Here is a 9,321-nt window from a genome sequence, read left to right as displayed (position 1 = left end):
TAACAATTTTAAATCTGAGATGCACAGCCCTACTTGTTATCAGTGTCTGTGATATGGTGTTATATTGAACCTCTAAAAAATTGCGCTTCAAAGCAAACAGGAAGTATCTCAAAAAAGTAAAAATCTTTGAGTGACCGGTTTTACCATACTTGTTTTCCCCAATAGACTGTAGTGTTATGAAAACCTTTAGAAAAATGCAAAATTTGGTTTTGATTTACAATCATAAATATCTTGATAATCGAGACAGGCGATCGGCTTGTAAAAGTCACGGGGTTCCTGACTGACCTAAAGGTTTATAATTATCATTGCAGCATGAGCTAAATCCAGGATTTTGTTTCAGAATCTGAGACAAAGTTACCGGATCCCTTTAAACTTTAAGTTTGCGAAACCTTGAAGTTATACACAATGATCCACTGAGGGGATGAGGGTTCACACAGGACTAAAAAGATGATTATTCAAAGTTTTTAACTACAAGCCGGAAAAGCATTAATTTTAACTACAAGCTGGCATAACCTCAAAGTTAAATGCATCAGCATGACAAATAACTTTGAGTGGGGACCCTCGCTAGTCATAATTATTGAGCTAAGCATTAGATTGCATGTGGTGTATAACATCAAGTAAACTTAAAGTTTGGTAACTACAAGTATCTCTGCACAGCACCTAACTACAAGATGACTTCAAACTTTAAAACGTCAACGTAAACTTTAAGTCAATGGTCTGCCGTGTGAACCTAACTTACATCAACCGCCAAGGAGGAAGCAAACTGGATCACAACAGCATGTCCATATTCATTTTGAACAAATATTACTTTAGAAATGTGAATGATTAAAGGGTATTGAAAAAATCAAAATGCAACTCACACCAGATCAGACTCGGGTAATTAATCTTTGATCAAAGACTAGCTTGATTTCAAAGAAAATGTTGAGATCCGGCGCAGATGTAAATATACTTTGTTAGCTTTCTTATTTTTTGTACAATGTATATCAGTTAGGATGAAAATCAAAGAAGTGTCCTAAGAAAATTATTTCTTTTCACAAACCTTTATAATCATTCGACAAAATTGATGAAAATAACGAAAAAGTTTGGATTGAACTTTCACACCACGGTTGTGTGTAGTCCCACATACCCATTACGGTGTGCGGTGCATATGATTCTGATCATTTCACAGTACCGGGTATACATCAATTCTAATATGTATGACATATAAATCAATATTTCCCCCTTGCTTCCGGACAGTTTCTTTCACCATGTAACTGCAGTCAAACTCAACTTCATCTTTACAACATTTAACACTTACCTTTAAATGAGAGTCAATAAGTCACCAGAACCGTCCCCTAGTGCAGTCTTAGACAATCCCGGTGACAATCCTATTCTCATGACGGTTATTACACTATGAAATCACTGCTTACGCTGAAATTTAAAATGAGAGAAGGAGAGAAAGGAAATAACTGAATATAAAAATTAAATAACTCAATGACTGCCCTTACATAGGCACTTATTCTGCAAACATCAGCCAGTAAGATCTTTTGAAAAAATCAATGAAAATAACTTTTTTAATAATAAATACTAAAACTGTATACATTGCAAGAATGTTGCGACGCTTCGAAATTGGCCATGGTGATATAAATAAGGTAGTTTTTTAATTGTTGTTACTTTGGACTTTGGAGACATCCTTACTCTCATCATATACCAAAAAGATTCTGAAAATTGTAACTTGTAGTATTTTCTGTAAAAATATAAAGGAACAATTTCACTTTGACTAAAGATAAATAGTCTAAATTCTTTACATAATGAGACAAATAATATTCATTTTTACTCAAACTTTCATTCATCAGTGAGGACTGAGCCAAACATACTTATTGTCACCATGTCTGTATTTACAGACTATCCTAATGCCATCCTTTCATATATCTTGTAGCTCTGTATGAACAAAGTATCTGGGTTAATCAGGAATCAATATCGGATCTATCAAGGTTATTAAGTCCTAGGCCCAATTCACACTCACAAAATAATAATGCCCTTGGAGCAATCCCCAATATATATACTCAAGCTAAATTTTCCTTCATTTCTGGCACCATTTTTGGTTAATTTTACACTCATGAGACAAATCAATTAAATTGTCTCTGAAATAGATCTGTAAGCTTTTATGCAAAATACACATTCTGGCTTCTAATGACTGGTTCAGACAGCTTCCAGCTTCACACCAATGCTGTTTCTCGTAAGTAAATGGTTCTTGGAGCTGTACCATGCCTCTGGACTACTACAGTCCTGCAGCGATATGCGTAACTGGAGTGCCTCAAGGTGCAGTTGTGTCACCTTAATTATATAGAATGATCCTGCTTAGAGTCATTTTTTGTTTTACATTGTAAGTGTGAAAAGGGTCTTACTATAACCCTTCCCCCCCCCCCCCATCTCTCTTGGAAATCAATATCTTTGTTTACACACGCTTTCCCAGAAGAGATGGAGGTGGATTATTTCACAGAAGATCTCTATACTTGCTGTCTGATTGTATATCAAGATGATGCCCAAGTACCCCACAGACCAGGAGTTATTAATCAATTTGTCAGGCAGGCCAAAATAAATGAAGTATAATGTCCCTTCTAGGTAAAAAAAAAAAAAAAAAAGCATTTCCATTCCCCCTCTTCTCTGATTGAGATAATCATGGATAAGATTAATATTTTTTTCCTCTTTTTATATAAACTTAATATATACATTTTCTGTTGTACTAATTCTATTAAATTAGAGATATAATATGTGAGCAAGAGAGCTGACAAAAGGTTTGAAACATTCTCACAAGCAAACAGTCAGTGGCAGTCCATTTTTATCTAGGGTAGTTATAACTCGCTATTGTTTTGCTACATCAAATCATTTGGCTATATGAATCTGGTCCATCGGCCACCATTTACATGGATTTACATGGAGAAACCATCTGATTCGTGTATGAAATGGATTAAGAATCCATGTTATACCTATGAATATACCATGTGGAGATAACAGAACAATTACACATTAATTTGTCTCTTCCCCAAGCATTCATGGTCTAAATTGTAAGACTATCATAGGCTTTTGACAATGTTCCTATTTTAACAATGGAAGCTTATAGAGCTAACTAGTCAACAGTGATTAGTCTAATCCCTTTTCAAAGGTGGACATCATAATCCTCTCACAATAATTACTTCTTTCAATTGTGATTTATTTCTTCCAAAGATTCAAAGTGTGAAGCACCAGGGAAGTGTTCACACCTAGGGCTTATCCAGTACAATGAATGATGTCCAGGGAAGTGTTCACACCTTAGTGTAAAGGCATCTATGACCAAGTTGAAAGCTAACTGTGCAATGGCATATAAACTATAAAGCATTTATAGTCAAAACCACAAGCACATAGGCCTAGTCCCACCTAACAAATAAAGTCCCTGGTAATTGAGTGCTACTTCAGTGCAAACTAAGTGGTTGAAAAGTAAAATTCATCTTAAACTTAAAGAGATAGAATGGAAAGATTCAATCATAATCTATCAATGTGGGAAATTGTATATTTATAGTCTATATTATCTGAATCATGTTTCATATGCACTTGATGGAAATCTGTCACAAATGTTTTTATTTTAAAGGATTACATTAGGAAACACTTGGATTTTTTTTTTATTTATAGCACAACAGTGGTAAGTTACACCCTTAACCAAAATGCATTGTTATATTTAAAGTAAGGTGTGACCAAGCCTTTAATGGTACTTCTTGTAAAATGTTCTAATTCAGCCATTCTCTCCTGTATTGCCTAGGGCTTATCCAGTACAGTGAAATGATGTCCAATAGATAATGATGATCATTAAGTTTTTCTGTCAATTTCGTGGTTGTGATGAAGGAGAAGATAAGAGAGATCAACCTATTCTACAACTTTATCCCAACAGGACAAATAAGATTAGCGATGCAAAGGTAGTTCTGTTTCATGTAACGATTATTTTTTTTGGCAAATACACTGGATCTTGCCAAAATGATTAATTTATGATTGTATGATAATCATTTGATATTTCTTCGATGGTCTAGAACTGTTAAATGTTTTGTATCGTTCCTTGGAAAGTAGCTAAATCAAATCAAGTCCAATCTCATTAAGTCTTGTTTGTGAGAAATGCTTACAAACACATTTTTCTTCAAATGATCTCCACCCCCCCCCCCCCAAAAAAAAAAAAAAAATAATAAATAAATAAATAAATAAATAAATAAATAAATAAATAACAAATTATTGATTATGAATTTCTACTTAGGAGAATATAAAGTACAAAACAGCTAAACAAAATCCATGGCAGACAGAACTTCAGAGAATACATACACCACACCAAGACAATTGGTTTCTGAGGGCTCAGGCAAATGTTGCAAGTGAAAGGGTCTTCACGCTTAGACTATACCTCTCACACTCCAGAAAATGGAGTATTCTGCTCATGGACTGCCATCATAAATGTAAGACATCATCAAGTAGTTGTATCTGGGTCTCATAACCTGATGAAAGGATCAGGTGATCGAGTGATTATGGTACCACCTCACTTAAAGGTAAAGTTGAGTTCTGGTCATGCGATTGAAACGTTGTGAAAGAAACGGTGTGGAGTTGATCAAAAAAGGTTGATCATATAGTATTGGTGTGTACTGCAAGGTTCTGGAATAATCAAAATGATACCGGTAAAATTTTTGGCCCAGTCTCGGAAAAGTTAGAAGCGCTGTACACAGAAAGATGTGCATAGGACTGCACTAACATGTGGCATTAAAATCTGTCCCGATTTTTATGATGTTACATGTCATATTTAGAATATTAAAGCATTTGAAGAGCCATGCTTTTCAGGAAACATTTTTTATCTGATGTTCTTCCACACTTGCATAATCTAATGATAACGCTCACAAATTGTTTTTTACCTCTTCCAAGAACTCAACCTTCTCTTTAAAGGTACTTCCGAGCCGAAGGGTTCTGTAAAACAAGTATCTTGTAGAGGTCTCTCATGGTCTAGTAGATATGTCGCCGGACAGTGGATCGCATGGTTTGCGGTTCGAGTCCCATCGTGACACCAGTGTCCTTTGGCAAGACATTAATCTACATCTGCCACTCTCCAACCAGGTGAAATTATTTGGGTACCCGATAAAAATTCTAAATGACAACCATATTGGCAGGGCAAGAAGCTTTCACATTCACTTATAGTAAAAGTGCCATTGAGTGTTTTAAAACTAATACGTTGGTGCCTGTTGTGATTCTATTATTTCATAGCAAGAAAGTATTACAAATCTGAGCCACTTACAAATCATATGAAAGTCTCATGCACACAATACTTTCTTGAAATGTTTACAGTAATATGGAGTTTCAGTCTTGGAAATTAATTTTTGAGAGATTCTGTCTAGAATTCATTCTGAAGGACTTGACCATGTACTTAATGAGTTTTTAGAATCAATACAAAATAAATTAACAGACTTGTAGATTCAAGAACTTCTTTTAAACCAACTGCATGTACATCTAAAAGTAGCTCAAGATAAGGTGCCACACATTTATTCAACTGGCATTCGGAATGCCGCCAGAATGCCCTAGTTAAACTTTCTGGAATGGTTCCGGAATGCACCCATCTAGAAGCATTCTCAAAGTAGTGATGCGATCTGCGCCTATTGTCTAGAGAACAATGGGGCATTCCAGAATGTGCCCAAAATGGGGGTCATTCTGGAATGGTCTCGGAATGGGGGAATTAAAATAAGTCGCTGGAGACTGCTGGCGATTATTCAGATATGCTGGATTCAAATGCCGTCATAAGGTCCGACAGCGCAGAGCATTTTTAAAAGGAGTAAGAGCCATTTTGATTTCTCTTTTTAAACAAGGTATAACATTCGTTCTCTCAGCTTCTGATCTTCCAAAGTTGATAGCAGCGGAAACACATTGACGCCTTCTTGAAAGAAAAAAAACAAATCTTGGGATTACGTTTTACATTTTTTATGAAAAAAAAGTTGCGGTCGCTTTATTTCTTAACCGAAAGAAGGAATTTGATGCTATGAGCGGGTTACAATACTAGTATTTTACCGCTCGAAAAAGAGAAGCGAAAAACATATACAAATCGCTGATAAACCTTATAGAAGACAAGTTTCATTCATTGGCCCTTAACCCGTTGCCTACTGGAACCCAGTGGCTTCTGTATCAAGTCTATGGGAATGAGAGAATTCAGTAGATCGGTTTACAGTCGTTCCATAAACCTTCCTTCACTCGTTACTCAGCTTTTAAAACATACCCTTCACATTGAGCAGATGAATAAAACTTGACTCTGAATCAATTCAGATGGACTACCTTTATCAAAAAAAGGCTACTTCTCAAAACCCACTTAACCCAGAAAGAGAAGAAAAAAATCATGTCGTTCTAAGGTTTGCATGAAAAAATGGCCTCAATATGTGATGACTTCCGGGGAATAGCCATCGTTGGCGAGTGTGAGTAGAATAATCCAGTCTACTGCTCTTCATACGAGCGGACCTTTCTGAACCACTTATAATTCACGAGATGATCCAATTCCCTAATACATCAAAGGAGAGTACTGAATGTGAGATTTTATTAAAGCTAATGCCACTTGTTATCATAATGGATATGAAACAGTTCTCTTGACACACTCTTTTATTTGTATATTTGAGGCAACAAAATTACTCTTTATCCGTCAAGTGTTCCACATCTACCCTAGATTACTGTTTTTAACATGCTGCTAGTACTTCTCCTTACTCCCCCTCTCTCTCTGTCTCTCTGTCTGCATGTCTCTCTCTTTCATCCTCTCTCATCTTTCCTAAACTGGTCTCTCCTTACTCTCTCTCTCTCATCTTCTCTCTCTCTCTCTCTCTCTCTGTCTCTCTCCCTCTCTTTCTCTATCTCTCTCTTGCAATAACTCATTTTAATCTTTAACTATCTTTGTCCACCACTTTCGTCTCTCCCTCTCTGACAATGTGTGCTACATGTATGTACTTTCTATTTGCCATTTTCTCTCTCATAATTTCCATATTTTCGTCTCTTTTTCACCCTCTCTCATCTTTCCTAAACGGGTTTCTCTTACCCTTTCTCTATCTCTACCTCTATCTCTATCTCTATCTCTCTTTCTCTCTCTCTCTCTCTCTCTACCTCTCTCTCTCTCTCTCTCTCTCTCTTTTTTTTTTCTCTCTCTCTCTCTCTTGCAATACATCATTTTTATCTCTAAAATTCTTTTCCCAACACGTTCATCTCTCTCCTACTATGTCTGTCATGTACTTTCTATGTGCCATTTTCTCTCTCATAATTTCCATATTTTTATATCTTTTTCACCCTCTCTCATCTTTCCTAAATGGGTTCTATTTTTTTCTTTTCTTTTCTCTCTCTCTCTCTCTCTCTCTCTCTCTCTCTCTCTCTCTTCTTTATCCTCTCTGTCCACTCCTTGTTATTGAACTCTCCCCAAACTCTCCCAGATTTACTTCACTTCCCCTCTCCCTCTCTTCTTAGAAACCCTGCTCCTCTATCCATGTCTTCGGATCGATATTTTCCACACATCCTTATTTTATCCATGTAAATTGAAACTTGGTTTCATCCTTGAGTCTCCATAATGATTATTCTGCATGGAGCCTCCCAATGGCTTTGCTCTACATTCTCCAGACTCACTTTACTATGCTCTGATTCTCACCCCCCCCCCTTAACCCTCAGACCTATAAAGGACACGGAACGAGGTCAGAATCATCAACCATCAAAAATTGGAACATGAAATGTTGTCTGCTATGCTTACATCAATATTTTATCAACCGAGGTGTGCTCAAAATTCAACTCTGTGGTAAAAAGGAGATGTGGCCTGAATCCTCATCAGTATACACCTCATTGCTGGGTTAGGGAAAAACTGGGACACGGTGATATTGCTACTAAAGAGAAAACAATTAGTTGGAACATCACTCCTAAATCAGGTCAAGTAATTTCTAGGACTCTCCTACAATACAGCGTTTCCTAACTCAGGATTCCTGCAAAAAACAATTAATGTCACGAATGAACGGATAAGGGGAGGTATAAAGCACAATGGTATATAAGCTCTACTTAATTTATTTTAGGAGGACATATTATGTACGGGTAGAAAAATTCAAGGGGGTCGCGGAGAGAGTGGAGAATTTCAGTTGGGAGAAATCCGATTCGGCAAAGAGGAAACTGTGTCAACAGGCACTACTGTAGAGTGGATGGCTTCGTGCAATAGTAGACGTTGATTATTGAGTGAAAAGGGGCTCCGGCCATCCAGCCAGGGGGGGAGCGACTGTGATTAACTCACGCCGTGGCTCTCAAAGTACACTCCATTACAATTGTACAGGTAATCTAATACTCCTTAGCTGAGCAGAGAAAGATGCATCGGTTTACGATCATGTGGAGGGAAATGCGAAAAACTGGAGGGAAATGTGAAAAAATGGGGGAAAGCGAATGTCGTGATGTGCATGTTAAGGAGGTTTTATATTTCAAATCTGTATGGGGAAAAAATTGAATGTGAACGAGTTGGTCATTCAAGTTGTCATGACTAAAATAGGAAAATTGTGTCAATGGAACCTTGTTGCCGCATCTACAACTAGTCTGATTCAAATTAAACTTGGAATTATATTATGTGTGGAAATAAGCCATTTATTTAACAAGCGCAAATTACGTGATATAAAATACAAATGAAATGTACAAACATATAGCCACTGGAAAAAAGTTTACATAATCATTACCACAAAATATTCGCTGTATGAATCATTTAATTCATGCAAATTAACTGTCATTATGATTACTATCAGTTATCTATTTTATTGTTACAAATATTATGCACAATCTCTGTATATTGATAACTGCTATGTTTGCTACTAGATGCTGTATGTATATATGTGTTATTGTTCCAAATGCATTTCAAAAAATGAATATCAGCGCTCTGATAAACCATTATCATCTTGATCATGACATACACATGTCTCATTACTTACTGCTGATCAGATACGCTCGGAACACTTGTGCATGCATGCCTTTCTGCAGAGTAATCAAAATCAGCCTTTCAGCAAGACAATAATCTTGACTCTAATTAGCTGCTAAGAGACATATGTAGAGGTGAGGGGGTTTATTTGAAATTATGAGTGGTGATCTATCACCAATTTTGACAGTTGAGCTTGTACTCTAGGCAAGCATAATTTCTCACCTTGATCATTTTGCTATAAAAGTTATTTAAATCCTAAAAATATACATGTCTACTCAGTGACAGAGTGTAGGTCAAGCTGTGGGGGACAGGGGATGGGGGGATCTGGACTTGGCACTTACATAATGATGTACATGTAGATGAAAGATGAGAGAGCATGCATAGCCATC

At 36.6% G+C, this 9,321-nt stretch overlaps 1 long non-coding RNA gene across 1 annotated transcript in view; it reads right to left on the bottom strand.

The window, feature by feature from the left end:
- Window positions 1-977: 977 nt before the first annotated feature.
- LOC115920760 overlaps window positions 978-9,321 on the bottom strand; it is a 29,861-nt gene continuing 21,517 nt past the window's right edge. The window contains exon 3 of the long non-coding RNA XR_004062525.1: window positions 978-1,410. This is a non-coding gene — a long non-coding RNA (uncharacterized LOC115920760). The remainder of the gene's footprint in view (window positions 1,411-9,321) is intronic.

Source organism: Strongylocentrotus purpuratus, unplaced genomic scaffold, assembly GCF_000002235.5.
Source record: "Strongylocentrotus purpuratus isolate Spur 01 unplaced genomic scaffold, Spur_5.0 spur5_scaffold_9, whole genome shotgun sequence".
NCBI classification, from domain to species: domain Eukaryota; kingdom Metazoa; phylum Echinodermata; class Echinoidea; order Camarodonta; family Strongylocentrotidae; genus Strongylocentrotus; species Strongylocentrotus purpuratus.
This window is presented reverse-complemented; position numbering and strand designations above follow the sequence as displayed.